The sequence below is a fragment of the Prionailurus viverrinus genome, chromosome F1, assembly GCF_022837055.1.
Source record: "Prionailurus viverrinus isolate Anna chromosome F1, UM_Priviv_1.0, whole genome shotgun sequence".
In the NCBI taxonomy this organism is placed as follows: Eukaryota; Metazoa; Chordata; class Mammalia; order Carnivora; family Felidae; genus Prionailurus; species Prionailurus viverrinus.
This window is the reverse complement of record NC_062577.1, coordinates 39,580,648-39,606,451: the sequence shown is the minus strand read 5'-3', so window position 1 is coordinate 39,606,451 and position 25,804 is coordinate 39,580,648.

The window sequence follows — 25,804 nt, the reverse complement described above, 5'->3', positions numbered from 1 at the left end:
CAGCCCTTCTCAGCGTTCTTCATGCATCCCTTGTTAAACCATCTCCTATGCGTTTGGTGCTCACCAGGGCTCTGTCCTTGGCCTTCAGCACCCTCTACGCACAGGGCTGTTTGCTGCCATATTTCTCTCTCTGCTCAGGCTGCCTGGAACAGCCCCTGCCTGCTCATCCATCATCCTGGCTGCAGGGCCCCGAGTGCATCTCGCAGAGAAACCTTCCTGCCCTAGGCCTCCAAGGAGATGGAATTAGCTGTCAGAGAAGAGAGGGGTTTCCGAGGGGTCAGCGCGCCGGGCCCTGCAGGATTGATCCATTATGAATCATGGATAGCACATCCCACTCAGTCCCAGGGCTCCACAGCCAGAGAGGGGGTCCCTGCCTTCCTTCCCCGAGTCGGCCCCTTCTCTCTGGCGTCCCTTTAGCGTGAACTAATTTGACAGTAGGTACATTCTTTCTTTGCTTTTTTATTTTGTTGTTGTTGTTGTTGTTTTTAATGTTTATTTGTTTTTGAGAGAGACAGAGGTGGAACACAAGCGGGGAAGGGCAGAAGGAGAGAGGAGAAGACACAGAATCTGAAGCAGGATCCAGGCTCTGAGCTGTTAGCCCAGAGCCCAACATGGGGCTCGAACTCAGTGCGAGATCATGACCTGAGCCGAAGTCGGACTCTCAACAAACTGAGCCACCCAGGTGCCCCCATTTTGTTGTTTTTTAATAATTATTTTTACCCCCCCCCCCCCACCTGACTGGGAGCTCCTTGAGTTGAGCCCTCCTCCATCAGACCGTGTCTTGCTGGAGAGCAGAGACTGATCATGCCCCATGGGGAATGGGTAGCATATGGGTATGACTGTGTGATTATAAGGATTAAAAACTTAATCCCGGGAAGGGTGGGGCACCTGGGTGGTTCAGTCGGTTAAGCATCGGACTTTGGCTCGGGTCATGCATGATTTTACGGTTTGTGAGTTTGAGCCCCACGTCTGGTGCTGTGCTGACAGTTCAGAGCCTAAAGCCTACTTTAGATTCCGTGTTTCCTTCTCTCTCTGCCCCTCCCCAACTCATGCCCTCTCTCTCTCTCTCTCTCTCTCTCTCTCTCTCCCTCTCTCAAAACTAAACATTAAATATGGGGGGGGATGGGCTAAGTGGGTAAGGAGCATTTAGGAAACTACTCCTGAAATCATTGTTGCACTATATGCTAACTAACTTGGATGTAAATTAAAAAAAAAATTATAAAAAATACATAGAAAAAAGATAGGGAGAGATATGCCAAATATTAACAGTGGCTATTGCAATGGTAGATATTGGGTAATTTTCATTTTTTTCTTGATACAATTGTATAGTGTTCAAATTTTCTACAATGAGCATGCTTTACTTTGATTGTGATAATAAAGTTTATTATATAAACATTTAAAAAAACATTAAAAAGAAAATTTTAAAAAGCTGGGAAGGGGGACAAAGAGTTTTTTGAGGGAAGAACCAGGCGATTATGAGGGAGAGGATGTACTCAACCGACAGCAGTCGGGCATCTCTGCCCAACAGCCTGCTTGCTGGTCCCTTCAAGTGCCCGGTCCAACAGACATTTTTTTTAGTACTTACCATTTTGGATAGCTCTAATGCATTGCATCCTGTTGGTCACTTTCTTCCCCTACTATTTTTCCTTCTCCTTTTAAAAATAATTTTATTATTGGGGCGCCTGGGTGGCGCAGTCGGTTAAGCATCCGACTTCAGCCAGGTCACGATCTCGCGGTCCGGGAGTTCGAGCCCCGCGTCGGGCTCTGGGCTGATGGCTCAGAGCCTGGAGCCTGTTTCCGATTCTGTGTCTCCCTCTCTCTCTGCCCCTCCCCCGTTCGTGCTCTGTCTCTCTCTGTCCCAAAAATAAATAAACGTTGAAAAAAAAATTTTTTTTAAATAATTTTATTATATAACCAGTGTAAGTCATGCTGTCCTGGTGCCTTCTGGGGGAGGCGGTGAGACATGTGGATGAAATAATGAATCAATAACATGGTAAGTGGTTATAAGTGTTTAAGGATGAATAGAACAAGAAATGTGATAGAATCTCTTTCATAAGGTGACATTTATAAGGTGACTCGAATGAAGAGAGGGAGGAAATCATGGGGCAAGCTGGGGGAAGAGTGCTCCAGAAAGGAGAGACAGCAGGTGCAAGTGAAGGAGGAGGGAGTGGGCCAGGGGGCCAGGGCGGTAGAGTCAGAGAGGGGGAGGGCGATGAGGAGATGAAACCAAAGAACCGGCAGGAGTGACTGATCATGAATGGCCCCGTGAACCATGGCAAAGACTTTTGAGTCCATCCGTGTGAGCTAAGAAGCTGCTGGGGAGTTCAGTGGTGGCTCAGACCGGAATATACGAGTAGAGATGGTGATAAATGGTTGGACTGGAAGGTACAGGTGATAGGATTTGCGGATGGGTCGCCTGTGAAATGTAACAGAAGGAAAGACTAACTCCAGAATTTTTTTACCTGAATGATTGGCAGGCAGGGAGGAGAGGCCATTGTGGAGAAGGAGAAGACTACAGCGTACCCAGATTTGGGAGGAGAGACCAAGTGTAGTTTGAGACTTAAGTTTACAATACCCATTGAATTGCAGTGGAGATGTAGATTTGGAAGTCACCAACATATACATGGAATTGAGAGCCACGGACTTGGTATATCATCTAAGGGAATAAGCGTAGATAGAAAAGAGATCAGGGAGAGGAGGAAGAACTGGGAAAAGAGGTGGAGAAGGAATTTCCAGAGAGGTAGGAGGAAAGGGGTGAGAGTGATTTCCCAGGGGCCAAGGGAAAAGAAGGTTTCCAGAAAGCAGGCATGATAAGTTATGTCCATCTGAGGAGCTATATGAGATAAGGAATGGCTGTTGGGTCCAACAGCATAGAGGACACTGGGGCCTCTGACAAGAGCCGTTTCAGTGGAACGGTGAGGTCAAAGCCCAACCAGACAGGAGTCATGAAGGAGATGATGAGAGAGCGAGGAGAAAGAAGGCAGCGATTTCTCCCTCACCATAGCTTATCCCTTGTGCTGCAAACCTTATCTGGTCCTCCCCACAAGACGGGCCATCCCCAGGAACGTAATCAGTTGAGTGGGTCATGGAAGTAGTAATATTCGTTTTTGTATTAATGTATTAGAATTTTGTCACATTTATTTCTGCAAATATGTATTGTGTTATTTTTTATGTTTATTTTTGAGCGAGAGAGAGCCCGTGCGCGTGTGTGCACACGAGTATGCGAAAGAGTGGGAGGGGCAGAGAGAGAGGGAGAGAGAATCCCCAGCAGGCTCCATGCTGTCAGTGCAGAACCCGTGGAGGGAACTCAAACCCACGAACTCTGAGATCATGACCTGAGCTGAAATCAAGAACCAGGTGTCTAACCGACGGAGCCACCCAGGCGCCCCCCGTGTTGTGTTTTCTTAAAATATTTTCTAAGTACTTGGAGTTGTAGATAAGTGGGCAAGAAAAGACAGTAAAGACTTCACTTCTGCTCATAATGGAGTAACAAAGACTAGATTTATCCTCCTGCCTTAAACAACTTAAAAAAAAAAAGAATATTTGAAATAACGGTTTCCAGACTCTGGACAACAGCAGCATAGGATAATGACTTGTAAGAGAAGGAAACAAAGTGATCTCTGAATGAAAGACCAGAATTCAGAGTTTTGGAAGTCCAAGTTGGCCAGGCTTTGCAGGGCAGAGTGCTGGAGAGGAGAGAGCTACACCCACAGACAGCTTCAGAGACCTCACCTCAGGTCTCCACCTGAGACTGAGCCGTGTAGGCATGTGAGGAAACAACCACACAGAGGAGCAGGTGGAACCGAACCCACTGCTCACACAGCTTCAGGAAGTAGTTCTTGTACCCGCCAGGCAAAGGCAAAAGAACTCCTAACTCCTGGGGTACGGAGTTGTCCTCAGGGTGGGATCACCTCAGTAGTGGGGCCAAATCAGCCTTAGACTAAACGATGTTCTGGATTGGCTTGTAGCTTGAAAGCAAGTCAAAGAATCAAACTATTTCTATGCAACCTAACGGTATCCTAGAACAAAGCTCAAAATTATGTAAATACAATTTTCTTTTTAAAAAAATCCAGCAACCAGCAGTATAAAATTAACAATGTCTGGCATCCAAACAAACCTTCCCAGGCATGCAAAGAGACAGGAAAATATGACCCTTCGTGAAAAGAAAAGAAACAGACTCAGAAATGACACAGATAATAGAATTAAGTGGACAAGAACCAGCCTGCCACAGGGCTACTCCAAATAAAGCTGCTATAAATGTTCTTGTTCAAGTCTTTGAGGGAGGGAGCTCTTTGGAGCCTCTTTTATCAGGGCACCAATGTCATTCATGAGGGTTCCATCCTCCTCACCTGATCACATCTCAAAGGTCCCACCTTCCAACACCACCACTTTGGGCATTAGGATTTCAACACGTGAATTTTGGGGGGACACAAACATTCAGACCATAGCAGGGGTACATGAGGGCATGGACAACAGGAGGCAGGGGCAATCAAGGGTCATCTTAGAGTTTGCCTGCTACAGGAAAATTACTTGGTTATGCTGTGGACTTTATGGGTATATACATAAGTTGAATCTCACCAAATCGCATGTGTTGAAAATGTGCAGTTCTTCTCCTTTTAATTTTTTTTTTTACCTTTTATTTATTTTTGAGAGAGAGAGAAACAGAACATGAGTGGGGTGGGGCAGAGAGAGCGGGAGACACAGAATTCGAAGCAGGCTCCAGGCTCCGAGCTGTCAGCACAGAGCCCGACGCGGGGCTCGAACTCACGGACCGCGAGATCACGACCTGAGCTGAAGGCGGACGCCTAACTGACGGAGCCACCCAGGCGCCCCAAAATGTGCAGTTCTTGTACATCGACTATACCTTGATAAAGTTGCAACACGCTAACAACCAAGAAACTTGACAAGCCAATTATAAAATTAATATGGAAAGGCAAAGGGCCAAGTTCAGCCACAACAGAAGGAGAGTCTTGGGCTAACGGATATGAGGATTTGTCGAAAGAAAAAATTACCATAATTAAGACAGTGTGGAAATCATATCAGGAGAGACGAACAGTCCAGCGGAACAGATTAGAGAACCCAGAAATAGACCCACACGTGTGGAAGCTCGATGAACAACAGAGATAGCATTCTAAATCAACGGGGACAAGGTGAACTTCTAAATAAATGATGCAGACAACTGGATATCCATATGGAAAAAAATAAAATTAGATATTTACTTCATAAACGTTCACAAAAATAAATTTCAGGTGGAGCAGATACCTAGATGTTTCAAGAGCAAAACTTTAGAACTTTGAAAAGAAAATATAGATATCTCTTTATGCCTTTTGCGTGGGGAAGACGTTTCTAAACAATGGAAAATGTAAACCATAAAGGAGCCGTCAATTTGATGGCCTGAAAATTATAATCTTCTGTACAACAAAAATACCATCTATTAAATGAAAAACAAGCCACGTGATAGGAGAAGTGATTTACAGCACATAACTGAACAAAGCATTTGTACCCATCGTATATTTTTTAAAAAGCCTTAGAGGGACGCCTGGGTGGCGCTGTCGGTTAAGCATCCGACTTCAGCCAGGTCACGATCTCGCGGTCCGGGAGTTCGAGCCCCGCGTCAGGCTCTGGGCTGATGGCTCGGAGCCTGGAGCCTGTTTCCGATTCTGTGTGTCCCTCTCTCTCTGCCCCTCCCCCGTTCATGCTCTGTCTCTCTCTGTCCCAAAAATAAATAAACGTTGAAAAAAAAAATTAAAAAAAAATAATAAATAAAAAAAAATAAAAAGCCTTAGAATCAGCGAGAAAATTATAAACCCAATAGACAAATGATATGAACAGATAATTCACCAAAAAAAAAAAAAAAACCAACCCACATTCTGTACATTTGTGAACATATTCTCAACCTCACTGGCAATCAGGGAATATAAATTAGAAGATTAATGGGAATATTTACACCCATCAGACTGGAAAAATTTTCAAGTATGACAACACCGGACACTGGCAAGGAGGTAAAAAAATATGAGTTTGTATTCTCCAAGATGGAATGCAAACTGGTAAAAGCATTTTGGAAAAATATTCTGGCAGAGTTGAAGGTGCACACAGCTTATTCCACTGCTATGTACATATTCTAAAGAAACTGACGCAATTGCATAAAAAAGACGAAATGTTTGTGTTAGCAATGTTTTTCCTCCCTGTGAAGCTTAGCTGTATGTGTTGAGTTGGTTTGCAGTACGCATGTGCTGTAACAGCACGGACTCTGGAAACTGATTTGCCTGAGTCCCGGTTCCATTACTTATGAGCTGTGTGACCTTGGACAAATTACTAAACCTTTCTGTGCCTCAATTTCCCCTGCTGTGAGCTAGAGATTATAATTCTACAACCTCCTATAGAAACCGTGAGGGTTACCTGGGTTCCGTGTACAGTGTTTAGAACAATATCCAGCACTTAGTAAGCACCATGCACGTTGGCTATTACTGTATCTTAAAAAAAAAAAAAAAATCTGAGTAACTTTGTAAAGAGTTTCAAAAGCAACCTTACTCCTTCCCCTTCCTGCACAATTCAGTCCTGAAGCCGTTAGGTAAAGCAGAGCAAGGTGGGTCCGTGAAGAGGGATAGACCTAGCACGGGGCGTTGGGGCCCAAACAGAGTGAGGAACGGACGCATCTGTGTTCAGTGAAGGCCCAGCACTGGGTGTCTGAGCTCAGACAGGGTAAGGAGGGCATCCACGTGGTGGAAGAGGACTGGCATGGGGTGTTGGAGCCCGAGCAGAGCAGGAAGGTGCCCCCATGGGCAGGAGGGACACTGGTATGGGGAGTCAGCACCCAAGCAGGGTAAGAAGGGTATGCATGTGAGAACAGCCCAAAAAAGGTGTTGGGAGTCCAAGGGGAGGGGACACAAAGAAGGCATTCGTGGGTAGCAGGGCGGTGTCTGTCACGGGCTGTCAGTCCAAACAGGGCAAGTAGAGGTTGCACGTAAAATGGCAGCTTGCCGTGGAAAGTCAGAGCCCATGCATGGTGACCGGATGTCCACAGACCAGGGTGGCCTAGAGAAGGACAACAGAGCCTGAGCAGGATGAAGAGGGAGTCAGTAAAGGGCAGGGTTGACCACAGGGATGGGAAATTGGCTACAGGGGTAATTGACCAAATGGGGTAGTATTTTAACTAGAGTGAGAGCCAGATTTCTCTCTGTTGGAAAAAGAGTTGCAAATATGGGAAGGGAGAAAGATAGAAACTATCCTGCCGTATTAGATTAGAATCAAGGGCATCGTAAACACACGCACGTGTTCTAGCTCTGTCCACTGAGGGGGCCTGGGAAGAGCGACACATGGCACCCAGATCCCAGCTTCTGAAGATCACTGTCCACTAAGAGACACCAGGGCTCTTGGAAGAGATGCCTGCTTTCAAGGCGAGAGCAGAGAAAGTACGAAGTGAGCCCAGAACTTCTCGTGCCAAAGGGAAGGAAAGGGCTCAAAGAACGGTGGAGACGACACAAAACGGCACAGAGGCAAGCTTGAAGGGGCTTGTACAGTCAAACCAGAGACAATCTGAACACCCAAATACATGTTAGTAACAAATTACAACCCTCTGAGTAAAAGGCAAATCCAAGAGTCAGCAAACTATGGCCTGTGAACGAACTCCAACTCGCTGTCTGGTTCTGTATGGCCCACAAGAATGGCTTTTACAGGGGAACATTTGCAACCAATTTGATTATAGGGAATATTAACTTTGAGCCCCAGTTAATTCTAATCCTCCCCACCACTAGAAATCGAATTCCATCCTCATTAGGAGACCTGCATCTCACACACATACACACACACACACACACACACACACACACACACAAATGGTACTCAATAATTATATTTTTAATTTCATCAGTGAAAATCTGTGGGAATTGTGTCCCCTCTTGTTATAAAAGTACTTACATAATATCCTCAATTTTGCCTCTTGTCCTTGCAAAGCCTAAACTATTTACTATCTGGCCCTTTACAAAACAATCAATAAACTCCCGGTCGAAACTAATACAAAGACACGAACAAGTGGAATGTCGGATGAGAAATGGTGCATCTAAATAGTTTCAAAGTACTCTTAGTTACATAAATATTTTTAGTACATAAAACACTTCCTAGTTACAAAGGGAAGTAACTTTTTTTGAGCTTGGACAAACAAAAACAAACAAGCTAGACGCGAGCAAGCAGTTTACATACAACAGAATACTTTCCCACCAAGAAGGAGAATTTAAGAAAACAAAACATTGGGGTGCCTGGGTGGCTCAGTTAAGCGTCAGACTCTTGATTTCAGCTCGGGGCATGATCTCACAGTCCCAAGATCGAGCCCTTTGTCAGGCTCTATGCTCCATGCTATTTTATAGAGGACTCTCATTGTGGGTTTATTTGATTCTCTCTCTCTCTCTCTTTCCCTCTCTCTCAGAAAGTTTTTTTTTTTTTTTGTAATGACAGAAATAGCTAAAGAACATGGAGTAGAGTCAGGGGCGCAAAGAGACAGAGAAAAAGAAGAAAATATAAAAAGTAGAAAAGGACCTAAGGAATGAATGGCATTTTTCTGGCCTGCAAGGAGAAACTAAAGAAAGAACCTAAAATGTCCTTTAACTCAGGAAGTGAAAATGCATCTGAAGCATGCCTCCTGGGAGGAGAGCCTGGGGAGACCATGTTCTTCTGGCATCACCATCCCCTGGAAGGTTCCTACCCTGCTCCTGGGTGTCATTTGAGAATTGGTTTCCCATCAAGTAATCAGGAAATATTAGGCAAAGAGGTTCCAGCTGTTCTCGCTGGAGCCCTGAGATGCTACTGTGTTATTGGCTTCGGGCTTCAGCTCCTATGTGTGAGGCCGCCCCAATTGTCCCCAGCCGGGCTTTGGAGGACAGGCGTGAATGAAATGAAATGAGGGGGTATAGGGGAAGCAGCCCCAGAGAGAAGTATTTGATGAGAAGCAAATCCAGTTTGGAGGGTTCTCTGACTGGGCTTTTGGAGTCAGGGAAAAGAGGGTCATTCAAATTATCTCAGTGGAGTCACACGCACATGAGAACTCAGGAAAAGATGAATGGCCAGGTCATGAGAGAAACGAAGATTGGACGGTGTTCATGGCCCTTTGCAATGGTGCTCCTCCATGAAAATGACTACTATAGACGGAATGTTTGTGTGCTCACCCATTCAGATGTTGAAATCCTAACCTCCAATGGGTTGGTATTAGGAGGTGGGGTCTCCAGGAAGTGATTAGGTCATGAGAGCAGAGCCCTCACGAGTGGGATTAGTGCCCTGATAAAAGAGACTCCAGAGAGCTCCCTCCCGCTTCTGTCATGTGAGGCCACAGTGAGAAGATGGCCATCTATGAACCAGGAAGTAGGCTTTCATCAGACACCACATCTGCCAGGACCATGAGCTTGGACTTGCCACCCTCCCAAACCGTGAGAAGTAACATCTTGTTCCCAAGCACCACCACCCCCGCCCCCCCATTTAAGGGACTGTTTCAGCAGTCCAAACAGACTCAGACAGTGACTTTACAGTTACATTACTGACCTCGTGTTGTCTTTTCTTTCTCAACCACAGCTTTCCATAATGCTACACCATGCAGATTTATAGGTGGATATGGATATGGGTAGCAAGATGTTGAAATGCAACTCTTTCTCTCAGTTTTGAATAGGAGCCCACAACAATAGATGCCAAGCGAGTCCACATTCCAGAGTGAGGTGCTAAGCCACCACGCAGGACTGGCAAAGGACATATATAAAAACCCATTTTGCAATCCTGAGCACATCAGTCACCTTGAGGGTATTGAAGGGTTGAGACTGAAGCTGGGAGAGGGGGAGTCAGAGACAGAGAGAGAGAAAAAAAGGGGATCTACGTTTTTGGAGAAAGTTGTAGGAGTGTTGGTGAGGAGGGGAAGAGAAGCTTGCCCCTCGAACCAAGTGATGAGGGCAGTAAGGGACCATAAGAAGAATATGACAGAATAATAGACTGGTGCAGGACCCCAGCCTAAAGGCAAGAGACCGTGGCTGGCTAGTGTGTTGGCATATAGTGGAGCAGAGAGAGCTGTATTGGGAAGTCACCAATATCCTGATAGGAGGCTGGAATAGAGATGGTGGCCTGGGGCTGTCTACAAAGGGACCCTGCCCAAGAAGACTGCTTGAAGGATTTTTGGGGCCCCAGTGTGGACCCAAGGATACCCATGAACAGCTAAGGAAGGAAGGGTGAATGGGCAGTGGCAGCAAAGGCATGGTCTGTATCAAGGAAACTGCCATCGGAGGAGCCCAAGAGGACCATCACCAAGAAACATACACATAAGATCCAAGAGAAGAATTTCAGTTTTAAATATTTACCAAGGCTAGAAAACACAAACACTATGCTACAACAGTCAAGTGAGACTTTTCCCATCTCTTACATCTTTCCCCTCTCTGGGCAATAGCCCTGGGGGACAAGGGACAAGGGACAGCCTAGTGAGGGAGGGGAAGATGAGGAGATGAACAGAGCTGATCACCATCCCTCCTGCCCCTGCAGCTTCTGGCCTGAGACAGACAAGGACTAAGAGAGAGACGTTTTCATATTATATGGAATTTAGAGTTTTGACTCACTAGACAGGAAAGAACTGGTGTGTCAGGAGAAAGAGGATCACTGCAGTAGCAAAGGTCTTGACAAGGGATCGACCCAACGTCTCCCTCCTCAGCAGAACAGAGGCTGTTCATCCGGTAGCTGAGGATTTAGGGATGAACTGACTAGGGGAGTGTGGTTGGATTTCCTGGCAGGACGGAGCCTCGTTAGAGATTAGTTGTCTGCATTTAGGAGAGGACCAGGCCATGGAGTGCTGGCTTTCTTCTGACCATGTCAGCTTGCTCAGAAACGGTACAGAACAGAGCGCTGGGTCTACCTAAGGTTTGGGTTTTCCTGGGTAAATATGCTGGAGGAAGCCAAGAACATGTGCAAAGGATGAGTACACTGAAGGGCCATAATATCTATATCTACCCTGGGGGCAGGAAGGAAGTGAAAACAAGAGCGGGATGAGGGGCACTAAATCGCAGGGCCAACATCGCAAAGGTCCCAATGAGCAGGAAGAACTGTGGGGCTGATTGTATCTAAAGGCGGCCATCACAGACAACCCTAAGATAGAAGACACAAATCTGTTAACACCGCTCACTCCCACCTCTCTACCCTTTAAACCCTTCCGAGGCTTCCCATTGTCTATTGTCTGGCCCTCTATCCCTGGCATGTTCTGTGTATCCTTCAGCAAAATGCAGGAGCTGTGAATCTAGCCCAGTGCTTGGCCCTTCAATGCCACTAAAATGATTTCCCCCCAAATTTCAGTCCCTGTCCTCAGTTTTTCTGCACACTGCCATTTCTGGATCTGTGTGCCTTGGGCAAAGCTCAGTCATTTTTCAGAAAATCAGAGCTGGGGTAGATGCATAGCCCCCCTCCCCCCACCCGCCCCCGATCCCAGCTGTGTGAAATGTTTCCCATGGAAGAGCTTTGGTAGACAAATAGTATCCCAACTCCTTTAGGTGGCTTTCAGAAAATAATAGGGAGAGACCATAGGCATAGACCCTCTGGGACCCTCCAGCTAAAATGGCAAAGGCTCGAGACCCAGATAATGCCAGGGAACTCCAGTGAGAGAACTATCCTTAGAGCTCAAGGGTCTCAAGGGAATAAAACCAGAGGCTCTCATAATCTTTACTATGTAAACTGAGGCACATACGGTTAGGAGCTGGCTAGGGAATGTAGAGCCTCCTGACCTGCACATTGAGCCGTTCTGGTCAAGTACACATGGTAGGTAGAACCGCCCCCCCCCCCCCCAAAAAAAAAGTGTTTTCCAATCTCTTTTCTCTCCCAGGCTGGTGACTGTCCCGCCTTCTGGAGACAATCGCCTGAAGGAAATCGAGCCCACTCTAAGCCTCCCTTGGCCATGTGGCCGTGGCTTCTGATGGGAGCGGTTCTAACACCAATGCATTAATCCCCAGACTCGAAATAAAAGAGGAACTTCCACGCTGGCTCCCAAGAACGAAGTGTCCAATTTTCCAGAACCTTGTGAGCTGGTTGTTAAAGGCATACCTCATTTGAAATTAAGTTACATAAACTGACAATGTCACATTAAAAACCAAAGGCAACACAGACTCAAAGCTCGTCACGTGCTACTTATTTCACCGCATTTTATTATCTGTGCTCGCGAGGTTACCTAAGTCTATTGTATCTGTACGGCAGACATGTTGTAAGATGGGGCCATACTGAGCATCTCTTCCTAACTCTGCGTTCGCTGACTTTAGTTCTGGTAGTTCCAAATGGGCCGTGGAGATCAGCACCCACACCCCTACTCCCCAGAGGGCTGGAGCACACCGCTGCGCCCCAGGGACCCGTCGGAGGGCAGTCAGGACTACAGCATCGCCCTGCCATTTTCTCTGCCCTGTCCCCACACCCTCCTCTCTGCGGGGAGGGGACAATGCGGCATTTACTTGAAGGGAGTCTGGGCCAGATGGTCTCCCTCAGACAGTGGTGCTGAGGAGCTGGCTAGGGAAATATTTTCCCAGCTCTGCCTGGTTTCCTTCTGAACGGGAACAAAACCAGTTCTAAGGAATGCAGCCGGTAGGTGAGTAAATAGGGCGGCTGTGATGTGAGTTCCAGCTGAAATAAAGCAAACTTAGGAGTCTGGTTTGTATAAAAAGTAAGCTTATAGATTCAGATTTTCCTCCCTTCCTGCCCTCCTATAACAGGACATAGTCTGTGCCCGCACTGCCCTCCCCCTTCCCTGGGGACGCAATCAGCACCTGGCCGTTCCTTGGCTCCAGGACAGGATAAACTTGCTGTTTTCTGGACACTTGTTTCCAGTGGCAGAGCTCTTTCTTTCTCCTTTCACAGTGGACATTGCTTAGACTCCATGGGGCTCTTTCAAGGACCCACAGTCAAGGATCCGCTGTTCTGAATTAGAATAACCCTCCATCCCCCATTCCGTTCAAAGCTCCGTCCTTTCACATGAGGGTCCAGTACAGGACAGGGAGGAGATGAGAAACCTAGCAGGTTTGGGAGTTCAGCTAGACTTCTGATCCTCCCTGAACACATACAATTTTCTTTCCTACCCCGAAACCTGATGGTGAGATAGGCACACTAAAGACGTACCGTGCACATGTACTCCGTGCTAATAAATGCCATTGCCGCCGCAGAAAGGGCTCTATTTCCTAGCTTCTGCTTGTTCATAGGCATGTGCTAGGGCATAGTGGAATCATCTGTCATGAACCCGAATATCTACAGGCGGACACGGATATGTGTGTAGACAAGCATATACGAGCGCCATATTGTAGATGTCTGGTGTTTGAACGCGTGCTGAATGACGTGTGCAGCAGTTTGTGTTTACCTGCGCCTTTGCTTGATAGCGTGTGTGCAGGAGGAAGCCCAGTGACTTCTACAAACCTGGTTCAAATGCTTGGAGAATGTCATCACCTTCTAAAAATAGAGCTACAAACATTTTGAAGAAAGGATTTCTTTAAAACACACACACACACACACACACACTCTCTCTCTCTCTCTCTCTCTCTGAAACATATTTCTTTTTAAAGACTCCTCGTGTAGAATGGGAAAAGGTCAAATATTTGCATTTTTCTGTCGTAAGGATTGTTGATTTTATCCAGGGACACGATTTCATCATTCAATTTCAGCTAAAAATTCTTTAGAGGGAAGGTCCTAAGGGGAAGGAGGAGGAGCCATGGACCCTGAAGGAACAGGTTTGGATGTATCCAGCTTCCTTGCTTCTTTCCAGCTGCTAATATCTGCCTCTTAGACTTCTTGTCCCTCCTCCCACCGTTCAAATGGAAGGAGCTTGTCTCTAGCTGTGGATCCATTTGGCACGTGGGCAAGGGACCAGGGGGCCAAGCCCTTCTTCCTTTTTAGGACAAGGAGACACAAAGATGACATAAAACTGTGTTGTGGTAGAATGAGATTAAAACTCTGGGGAAGTGTCCACTTCTTTATGGGCCATGAGATACTACAAGGACTTTCTGCAGTGTCCGTGGAGATTCCTCCAGAAGATTCTAAGAGGGGACTCCTGACGCTCTGAGGTGAATTAAAACTAGGATCGTAGAGAGGCAGACAACCAGCAGGATGGCCTCTGGAAGTTTTAACAGTACAATAACTCATGTCTATTGGGCCTTTGTTATGGTGGCATGGATTGAAGGCTTTGTGTGTATCGGCTCATTTACTCACCACAACGGTGCATGGATGATCATCACCCCTATTTCATATCTGAGGAAAATGAGACACAAAGTTGTAAAGACACTCGGCCAAGGTCACAGAGCAAACAACGGATTACATGATGCATCCAAGGTCCGTACCCTGGTGGTCTGGCTCCAGAGTCCGTGCTGTTAGCCCTTAGGCCACCCTAGTCCTGCCAACTCAGCTCCAGGGCTCTGTGTCACTTCAGAGAAGTCAATGCCTCTTCTTAATGCTCGCATACAGAAGTTTAGGCTAAAACAGGCAGACATCAAAGGTTCCCCACTACCAGGAGTACTTTTAGATGTGTGTGTTCGTGCCATGAAAGCCCTAAGCTAGGAGGGAACCTCAGGAAGTCACCTGTCCTCCTAGGTTGAGGTTGGGAAGTTTCTGCAGGAAGGAAACTAACATTTATTGAGCCTGGTATCTGACAGTTCCTGAGCTCCTTGCCTGTCTCAGCCACCAGCGTTTCTCAATCACCAGGTCTTGACACAAACCCTGTGTAGCAAACCCTTTGCTCTGTCATTTCCCCTGCAGTTGTAAAGTATAGCTTAAGTAAAATCCTGCCATGCACACCGACTTCTTCTAAGGAAAACTGCCCTGCCTACAGGCCCCATAACCTTGTGACCCTGTCTCCCTGCATACAGTTGCCTGGGAAACAAAAGCGACTCAATGGCAGCCAACTCACAGGCTGGCCAGCCCGGGCTATAACAAGGTGACACAAGTGACACTCAGGTATGGTTGCTTTCAGGAGCCCAAGCTGGGGACTAATGGGAAACGGAGGTAGGTAGCATGGAAGTTAAGGTGGAAACATGAGGGGAGATATAGAGATACGGCGATACAGGGAAGGGAAAGGCCTTGATGGCCATGTGCAACGTGAGCTTACAAGGGAGCAGAAACTAGGAGTGAACAGAGGTTACATGGAGAGAGAGAGAGAGATGGGGAGAGAGAGATAAAGAGACAGAGACAGAGACAGGGACAGACACAGACAGCGAGAACGTGGCTGAACCCCAATGGCCTTCTGGTTTGAGAACAACCACTAGCCCCTCTATGCCCTAAAGCAGCTTGAGTGAGCTCCTTGCAACCAAAAGACCTACTTAGAATTCCAAAGTTTTCAAATTATTTATGTTTTTTCTATTGTTAGAATTCAGAGTCACTGTTACCCCGTAACAAGTCTTCTGTTCATTTGTGTTTTAAAATGCCATTTTGAGTGGGGGGAAATATTAGTAAAGGTAGGAAGATTTCATGTAACATGAGACACCTCTTATCTGTGCCTGCAGCAACCACATCTCACACACATCAGTAGTTGCCACAAATTCAGATTATCGCAGCGCTCTACTTACCTGCAAAATTGATTTAGGTCTTATAAAAGTGCCATTCATGTGAATGCCATCCATCGCAGAGTGAAGCATATGGCGGTGGGAAAACAGATGAGGACCACAGGCTATGCCGTTTCAGAGTCCAACAGAGACTCAAAATGCTAAGCTCCCTCCCCGCTCTGCCCCCCAGCCAAAGATCTGCAGCTAGAACCTGTCAGAGACAGGATAAAAATCCAGGTCTTGACTTTATATTCCAGGAGTTTGATGGGCTAGAAGTTCTGAAGGCGCTTGCTACAAAACAGCTAATCCTGCATGCAACTTAATTGTCATTTCAATTCCAGGCTCATAGTAAATAATTCTATAAGGACCGAAAAAGGCCTTAAAAACCGTGAACTAAAACCAGTACTAGGAATGGTAAGTGTTAGGAAAAGGTGAAGGCTGCCCACAGGACATATGTTCATATCAAGGTGGCCCTTAGGAGACTAAGCCTTGGGCCATCAGCAAAGTTGGGGAGCCGGGCCCAAGACTGAAGTTAAGCCACGGACCCAGGGGGATAAAGCAGTCCCTGGTCAGGAGTGCCCCTTACCTCCCGCAGAAACAAATGCAAATTCTCACTGAGGAAAGTATCTTCATGTTAGTTTTCCAAGTTTTTCAGAAATTAGGCCAACCAAATAGATCACCATCAAAGATCACCAAACACACAAGAAATAAACCACTACGGCAAATGTAGCCACCTGCCTCCCCAGCAGGGCTTCAGGTATTGAACTGATCAGTTACAGAATATAAAGTCATGACAATAAAAATGTTTTAAGAAATTTAAAAGAGGAATGACAAATATGAGCAGGGAACTACATATTACCAGAAGTGACCAGGCATATTTGAGAAAAGAACCAAAAAGACATCTCATAAGGAGTTTAAACGGAAGAGGAGACATAGCTGAGGAGAGCCTAACCAAAATGTAAATACAGAACAGAAAGAGAACACATGAAAAGCATTACGTAATAATGGAGGAGAGAATGGAAAAAAAAAAAAATCTGAATAAACATCCAACGAGAATCCCAGGAGAGAAGAGACTGAATGGAGGAGAGATAACATTTGAAGAGAATTTTCCAGAACTAGAGGAAGACACCGTACACCATGCCGAATAAACACATGGAAATTCACACCTAGACAACGTTTGGAGGAATGTGACGAATAATAAAGTCAGGGAGAGGATCTTACGGTCAGTAAAAGAGAAAAGAGAAATCACCAGCAAAGGCATGATGTGTAGACATATCTCAGACTTCCCAGCCGTGATCATGGAAGCCAGAGGTGATGGAATCACGTTGGGGGGGGGGGGGGGGGGGAACTCTCACCCTGCAATTGCACAAACAGAAATGTTATTATTCCCAATAGAGGGCAAAATAAAGGCATTTTCATAACTCAGGCTCGTGCTTCTCCCTCGGCGGTAATGTACCTGCTGGCAGTTCTCAACTACTTCTAGATCTGACATTGTTTTGCAAGAATTCCCTTCAACGAAATTGTTCTCTCTTCTCTTTTCTTCCTGCCTCAGCTATTTCTCCTAAGGTCAGAGCATGTCTGTGAAGAAAACAGGCCTTTTTCTCGGTTTGGAGGGAGCTCCGGGCCTAAAGCCTGGGAAGTTCTCCATCAGGAAAGGCCCCGAGGAAGTCAAAGGTTCGCAGCTGTACCCTCGTGGCAGCTGAGACGGGGCTCAAGCTAAGCCGAGGGGGGCGGTCACGGAGCCTACCAGGAAGGCCCCCCGAGTCCTTCTAGAAACCTTCCAGGCTCCCTGGGAGGCCGCAGCTTGGTAAACACCGTGCCTTTAAATACCATCTTACTGAAGTGAACAGAATCTGCAGGGACTTCAATAATCACCTCAGTGTTTCCCTCTAGGCCTGGGGCCCGGCTGGCTTTTGCCTTCTATTTCCCCAAGGTCAGAAATGACTTTGTAGTTCTCTTGGCTCAATGTCCTTTCGGATCAGCACTAGGCTTTTACCGAAAGGATTTTCCCCCTTGAAATGCTCCCAACTCTCAGCTAAAACTCCTGGCTTTAGATCACAAATCCCGCTCCTTCCCCTCCCCTCCACCTTTTCCTCCCCTGAGGAGCAGCCCCGAGGGTGATTGATTTGCTTAACATTTGTTGGTGCAAATATTTGAATCAGCTAACATTTGAATCCATTTATGTTATTGCTTTCTAGGGGCTGGCATTCTTGAAGGTCTTCTCTGGTCCTCCACGGAAGAGGCAAAGGCCTCTTCTCAGCAGAAAATGGGAGGAAACACAGGACCCAAAAAGGGAGGACCAATGGAGAGGTGGCAGAGGAAAAGGGACACCCGAGATGTTAGCGGAAGGGCTGTTGTGTCCCTCCCCGGACCTGTATCTCAGCATCTCTCTCTCTCTCCCTTCTTCCCCCTCCCTGCCCTGCTCTGGGCTCGCCTATACCTCTACTCTGCTCCCACCCTAACACTCCTACTCGTCTTCTTCTTCTTCCACGACCCCTGGACAAGAAAGGACTTTCCCCCTGTAACCCAGACCTTGCTGCATCTTGCCTTTCACCCCTAGGCCCCTCGGGCTTGGGGTCCTGGACGTCCTACCCTCACTCCCTGTATTGGGTCAGATAATACTAACTGCTCTAACAAATAAACCTAAAAATATACGTGGCTCAAGTATGATGGAAATTTATTTCTTGCTCGCATAAAGTCCAAATTGGGTCTTCTGGACTGGCAGGCGGCCCTCCTCTGAGCAGTGCTTGGCATCCGGTTTCCTTCCATCCTTCTGGCCCCACCACCTGCTCCCCCTGGCTCCCCACGTGCCAGGGGAGGCTCACACGGGCCTCGGCACCAGAGACCCCGGTGCACCAGGCCTGGAAGCAGCCCTTAGCTTCCCCTCATCCCATTGGCCGGAGCCCCGTCACGTGGCCACGGGGCCTCACCAGGGAGGCTGGCGTAGGTAGGGTAGCTGTCCACCCACCTCTGCCTCTCTTGCTTTACTATTTTGCCTGCGACATCTTCATCGGACACCGGGAAAGGCAGGAGCTACTGTTCAGAGAAGCTGTGCTGCTTTGCCCATTTTTCCGGCCAGGGATGGTCGCTAGATGTCATCTCCACGTCACTTCCAAGTACGTGGGAGTGGCCCCTCGGCATTGTCTCCAGAAGCATTCTGAGCCCTCACTGACTCTTGAGTGCCAGGATTGACAGAGCAGATGTGGTGGCACCGGTTCCATTTTTGGGTGGCCCCTGCCCCCACAGCGTTATGTTGTGTCTGTTTCCCTCGTGGCTGTGTGTTTCGATGGCCGGTGCCGACACCCGCCCGCTGTTGTTCCCCCTTCCCGGCCTACTTTACCCCTCTGGGCTCAGCCTCTACCTACCTCGTTAATATCAGTTGACTTGCAGAGCAGAACCGTCCTGTGTAAGATCGGGGAGAAGGAGCAGACCATGAAAGGCTCTCAAAGGCAGCCCTGTGACCTAGGCAACACTGAGTGGTGGAGGGGACGAGGTAGCCAGCTGTGGTTCAGGAAGCAGCCTGCTGTGGGGGGACTGTCATGGCGGCTGAGGACAAGAAGAGCAGCCAGACGGTGTCTTATCAAAGTGATAAAGAAATCTCATCGGGACCTCTGATTGACCAGCCCCTTCTAAAACCCAGCCACCGCCCCCCGCACTTCCACATTTCCACCATGGCTGGAGCACCGAAAGCTGAGGTTATGGTGTGACCCCCCCCCCCACCTCCCCCATCACACCAAATGGGCTACATCCCTTCTGGATGCAAATACATGCAAGTCCCCGCCACAGGTATGCTTCTCTGAGGGAACAGAGTCCCAGTTAACCCAGCCCTGAGTGGCAGGAGTGATAGACCGAAAACGTCAGGTTCCTGAGCCCGAAAGGGACCCACTTGGCCTCCATAAAGTTCCCCGTCCTTGAGGGCCATCAGAAACACCTGGCGAAGTTGTTACCATTACAAACTCCTGGACCTCAAGCCAGAACCCCTGAATTCGAGGCTTCACATTTTACTGCCTTCTCGCCGGAACCCTATGAGGTAGGCACTCGCGTTTTCTCCGTTTTACAGATTGGGAAACTGAGGCACGGGGAGGGGTTTCCTCAGACCACATAGCTAGTAAGCGAGCAGCAGAGTCCAAATTTGATCTCAGAAAGTCGTGCCCCAAAGTCTCTGTGCTCAGCCATTACGCCCAACAATCGCCCCGTCCTAACTGGCCTTTTCTCCTTTCCCAGGAAGTGTGGGGTTGGAAGGGGAGAAAGATTCGAGAGAAGAGCTGAGAGGACGAAGGGGGGAAGGACCACTGAGCTCCATCTTACCTGCCACCTGTCCCTGTCATGCCGGCAAGAGGTGGACAATGAAGGAATGGAGGGGTGACAAGAGAGGCCCCCACTTGTATTTTGATCGGGCCACTCAGGTAACGACCTCCTGCTTCCGAGGAAGGGCAAAGTCTGCTTTCTCTGCCCGCCCTGTCCTTTTCTTCATCGACACCTGACACGGTCCTCCTGATCCTTCAAGGCCCCCTGGGAAGCCTTAGGTAACTCTTCACCCCAACAGAGCCCACAATGACTCTCTTTTGAAATTAAAAAAAAAATTTTTAATGTTTATTGATTTTTGAGAGAGAGACAGAGCATGAGTGTGGGAGGGGCAGAGAGAGAGAGAGAGAAAGGGAGACACGGAATCTGAAACAGGCTCCAGGTTCTGAGCTGTCCGCACAGAGCCCGACACGGGGCTCGAACTGGAGGAGGGCCGGATCATGACCTGCGCTGAAGTCCGACGCTTAACTGACTGAGCCATCCAGGCGCCCCCTCTCTTTTGCAATTTTATGTGTTCACATCTTTCTCTAGCCGTGTGCTCCTTGAAAGCGGGGACTCCAACAGTCCTCTATGTCACTGAGGTCCCCATGCTTGGCACATAAGAACACTCAACAAACGCCGTTGAGAAAAAGTGAATGAGGGAGTGAGACATTTTTTACTTAGCACCTACTGGGAGGCAGACACCAGAAAACCCCGTGGATCTGTCAGGACGTGCAGACACTGCCTCTCATCGCAAGAAATGTCCGATCCGGTTCAGAGAAGGAGATCCGCCCCCAAGAAAAGTTAGAATCGGAGGCATCACGGGCCTGCTGTGTCCTGTGAGTCAGCCGCTGCCCGGCTTCTCTTTTCTTCCTGATTGAAAGGGTTTTAAAAACCTCTGGGGATATTCCCTGTGATTCTGTTGTCACCTGCCCATTTCCCCAGAGATGTCTTTATTTTATTTTATTTTATTTTATTTTATTTTATTTTATTATTTTTTCTACTCTCATCCTTTATTCCTTTGAGGCGGAGGATTGTACAATTTTGTGGCAAATAAAGCCTTTATTTCCGATTTGGCTGATTACCGCCTATTTTTTTTTTCTTTTTTAATTTTAATGCCAATCCGGTTCGCAGGAAGCGTTCTATTCGTTTTGCGGTGTACAAGGTAGTGATTCAACCATTCTCTCCATTGCTCAGTGCTCATCGGGACAAATGCACTCTAATCCCCTTCATCTGTTTCACCCACCCCTCCCCTCCCTCCTCCCCTCTGGTAACCATCAGCTTGTTCCAGAGAGACGTCTTGAAATAGAAAGACCTATGTCCTCGACGTTTGGAAGATGGGAGGAGCGAGGGAGGGGGACCTAGAACGGTCACTTCCCAGCTGCACTGAGGAGGAGAGAAAATTTGACAGGGGCCCTGGGCCCCTGCTGAAGAAATGAGGGGCTCCGCAGCGAACCAGCCTGGGAAGAGGCAGTGCCCCAGTGGGTGATTTTTATGCCTGGGTGCCAGTCCAAGGCTGCTCTCCATAGCTTTGCTCTTTGGGGGGGCAGGGGTTAGGGGGGGTGAATGGAAGGGGGAGCCTTGCTATTGCTGCTTCTACTACCCACTAGGCCTGCTCAGAGCCCAGGAGCCCGAGACCGGATGTGTCCCCCCAGGCTGCCGCACGCACGACGTTCATTTGGGCCTTCCATACTAACTGGCTCCACGCTGCGGCTCCAGGACTTAATTGTGAGCCCATCACGACCCCTTCTGTCCTCAGATAGGAATGTACACAGGCTGGAAGCCGCAAACCGTATTGCACGGGAATGAGACACCAGCAAGTGTGGCCTGGGTGGGAGAACTTGGTGTTAAGCCGTGCCTGAATGGATGCCGTCCTCTGATGGACAAAAGGAGGCAACGAGGTCAGGGGGCCCAGCCAGGGCCACAAAGGTCAAGAAGGAGGCAGAGGCATGTCACGAGTTTCCCCTATGGAAAAACTGGTGTCAGGACACAGGGTGGAAAAGTTAATGTATCTCCCAGATCCCGGCTGTTTTATTTTTTTCTTCTGATCTCAGACGCTTCCCAAATGGCTCATCCAGGCCTGGCCAGTCCCTCGGCAGAGCCTAGGAGGATGAGGTCAGGGCTGAGAGGTCAGCACCGCCGACAGGATTCAGGAGCCCTGAGGAAGCCATTTGTCTTCTTTCTGGAACAAGTCCGTCCAGGCTGGCCCAACAGGTGGCCTGGCCTGGTTCCCACTCCAGCAGAATGCCACGCCACGGTCTTGTGTCCCAGGCCTGGGCCTGGGTGGGAGCCATTGTTAAAGCTGCTGGAACCCAGTGCCCTCGGTGCCTGCATCAAGCCCCTGGCTGTTCATCCACCTCTGACCTCGGGCTGTAATTGTGACAGCCAGCTTTCGGCCTTGCTCTTGAGACCCTGTTTCTAATACCCGGAGGACCGAGGCCTCCCCACCAGTCTTCTAGTGAATCCCTGCCTCTGGGAGTTGTCTGTTCTTGCCCAGGGATGGCAAATACCCCCTAGACGCCCATGGTAGCCGCTGTCAATCATACTGCCCTTTCCTCCGTTTTCTGCCGAAGCCAGACTTAAAATCCCCCTTGACCCAGAGCTCCAGACGGTCACTACCAACCCAAGAGACCTAGAATGGGAGTGGACACCAATTTACCCTCTCTGGGTAAATGCTTCTTCCATTTCTCCCTCAGAACCCAGAGTTCTGACAGCAGCTAAGGCCCCTCAGTGGACTGGGCTGCCACAATTTCCACATCCGTCTGTATACCCCACGTCTCTTGTGCTGTGTCCTACCTGCGGGGACAACCCGGCCATTTTGCTTTGGGACCTCCAGCTCTAAGGTGGTCCTCCCTGGACCACCACCTGCTGTGTCCCCTCTCCCACACTATGTTCTGCCTGCCAGTCTAGATCCCCACCGGCCCCTGCAGCTGGCTCCCCTAGCAAGTGGCTGACCCAGCCCAGGGGCAGATTCCCAGCTCAGTTCTGTCTCCTCTGTCCGGTGGCAGTTCACCAGGCCAGACCCCAAATAGGATAAGAAGCTCAAAGCTGCTAATTAGGATTCTAGCTCCTTTTCCCTCCGAATCTCAGAGGGAAATTGACATTACCCATTTTAGGAAGAGGAGAACTGGGGGAGAAGGAAGATACGAGCATCTTACCTGGTTCCGAACTCAAAGGGGGAAACCCCCCCCCTTAGTCAGGCTGAGCAAAGTCCTGGAATGTAAGCAGGACGGCCAGCTTTATCTGATGTCACCCCTGTTAAAAAAGGAAGGTATTTGATCGCCATTTACCTGGGGGCCCCAGGTTTCATTCCGCAATAAACTCTCATCTCACAACTTTTTCCAGCTCTAGCTGCTAAGTACAGAGATGTCTCTAGGACACTGTCCTTGACCTAAGTGGGCTCAAAGCCCATCTCCTCAGCATCCCCTGAGTATGACTTTGGGGGCCCTAGGGCCCTGGCTTAACAATGCAGATCTAAGGCACTGGCTCCCTTTTTTAAAATTAAAAAAAAAAATTATTTATTTACCTTGTGAGAGAGAGAGAGTGAGCGAGCACAAGCGGGGGAGGGGTGGAGAGAAGACAGAATCCCAAGCAGGCTCCGCACCATCAGCTCAGAGCCCGATGTGGAGCTCGAACTCATGAGCCATGAGATCATCACCTGAGCGGAGATCAAGGGTCAGACGCTTAACCAACTGCACCAACCCAGGCGCCCTAAGGCATTGGTTTCCTAAACCTCGTGCTTCAGCGTCACCTGCAAACTTGTTAAACATACAGATTCCTGCGCCCCACTCTATTGTGACCAGAATCCCCTGGACTGGGGCTTGAGGCTCTGGCCCTCGACCAGTGTCCTTAACATGTGGTCTGCAGACCACGTCATCAACACCTGGAAACTTGTTAATGCAAATTCTCCCTCTACCCCAGACTCGCCAAATTAGTGGCGCTCAAGATGGGGCCACGCAGTCCTGTTTTAACAATCCTCCTGGTGATACGGCTGCGCACGGAAGTCGGAGCTCCCCTGCCCTAGGTGACTCTGAGACACATTTAAGTTGGGGAGCCATTGATCCAAGAGGCCCTCTGGAATTCCGACTCCAGCTGTGGCTCCCTTGGGCACACTCAGGGCAGCCCACGAAGTGGGGAGCAAAGACCAGGACATCTCTGGTTTTCTCTCTGTTGCAGGGGAAATGTTGCAGTGGACAACGTCTCCAAGGCTGTTGATATACCTGGCAGCAGTTTCGGCTGCCAGCCAGCCAGCCGAAGGCCCTTCTGAAAGGTTCTATTCAGAGTTGTTAGAAGAGTAAACACCACCGCTTTTTTCCTTTCCCCTGCACCTGGGGCTGTGACCAGAACTTTTGGCAGCTGCAGCGGTGGCCCCAGGAAAGGGTCAGGGCAAGAGAAGATCAAGTCTCACCTGCTGAGGAGATGGACCCCAGGGAAGGAGCTGGCCAGCCGGTTTGGAAGAGGAAATGTCTCCCGGAAACAGGGCCAATTCCTTGGAGTGGGAAAGCCAATCTCTCACGCATATCCCTAGCACAGTGCTTACATTTAGAAGGTGCCTGAGTAGTGGACTGTGCTGAATGCTCACCAGATGGTCTCTGGGGGTCTCTCAGTTTGAGGGGGACACATAGTCAGGTTGACCACCCACAGATAATGCAGCAGCAGCATTAAAACCAAGACGGGAAGCTGCATCATAGCCCTCAAAGGTCAGAGCACTTTGGGTTGGCACTGGGGACCCCTATAGTTGCAGACAGAGCAGAGATTTGAATCTGTCCTATTCTTGGTGGTCCATGTCACCTGACCAAAGCAGGACTCTGTGCTGAACCGGCCACTGCACAGAGGGAATCACATCGCTGTGAGTCCTGTCTCAGGGCTCCAGCACACTTAATCATTTCCACAAAGCCATAGGAGTCCTGGTTTCTGGTTTCATCTGCAGTTGATGTTTTAAATCTTCTAACCTGTAATTCACCAGGGGACAAGAATCAACTCTCTGGTATTTTATGAAATCATAAATACAATTTTGACTACGTTGAACTTGAACCCAGAAGGGGTCAGTATGCATTCCATCACCTCGTATATTCCTGGAAACCATTTGTATTATGGTGGGATTGGGTAACCTTCATGTTTTTTCCCAGTCTCTGTCTCCTTATCTGCAAAGTAGGGATGACACCATCAACCTCACCACGCCCTTTTATCACACTACAGGCATTCAACAAATTCCAATTTCCTACTTACTTTCTCCTTTAGACTGGAGAAGCCAACACTCAAAGCCACAAAATGGTGGCAGTGGGGCCAAGTTTGGATTCTCTGACTCTCCACCCAGATACCACTGTGGTGATTTGAATTGTGCTCCCCCAAAACATTTGTTAAGTCCTAAACCCTAGTACCCATGAACATGACCTTACTTGGAAATAAGATCTTTGTACATATAGCCAAGTTAAAATGAAGTCCTTGGACCAGAGCGGGTCCTAAAGCCAACAACTCGTGTCTTTATAAGGGAAGGAGGAGATTTGGAAACAGAGATACACAAAGGAGGCCATGGAAAGATGGAGGCAGAGATGGGAGTGACAAAGTACAAGCCAAGGGTGCCCTACAAGCTAGGGCCACCAGAAAGTAGGGAGAGGCAAGGAAGGATCCTTCCCTGGAGCCTTCAGAGGAAGTGTCATATACCTCTGTCAATACCTTGATTTTGGACTTCTGGTCTCTAGAACTGTGCAAGCATAAATCTCTGTTGTTTGAAGCCACCCAGTTTTTGGTAATTTGTTCCAGCAGTCTTAGGAAACTAGTACTCCATCCTCCCCCCAGAGTATGGCCACTGAACTTTCCTTGGCCCCATTCTTATCAGCAGCCTCTGCTTTCCTAGGGATATCCACCTCTATCTGGCTCTCTCTGAAACAAAGAAGTATTTTACATGGAAATCATGCTTTATAGTTTAGAGGGCAGCAATGATGAAGTTTTGGGGCGATGGTGGGTGGTCTGGAGCTGACGGCCAAGAAAGAATTCTTGAAGACATC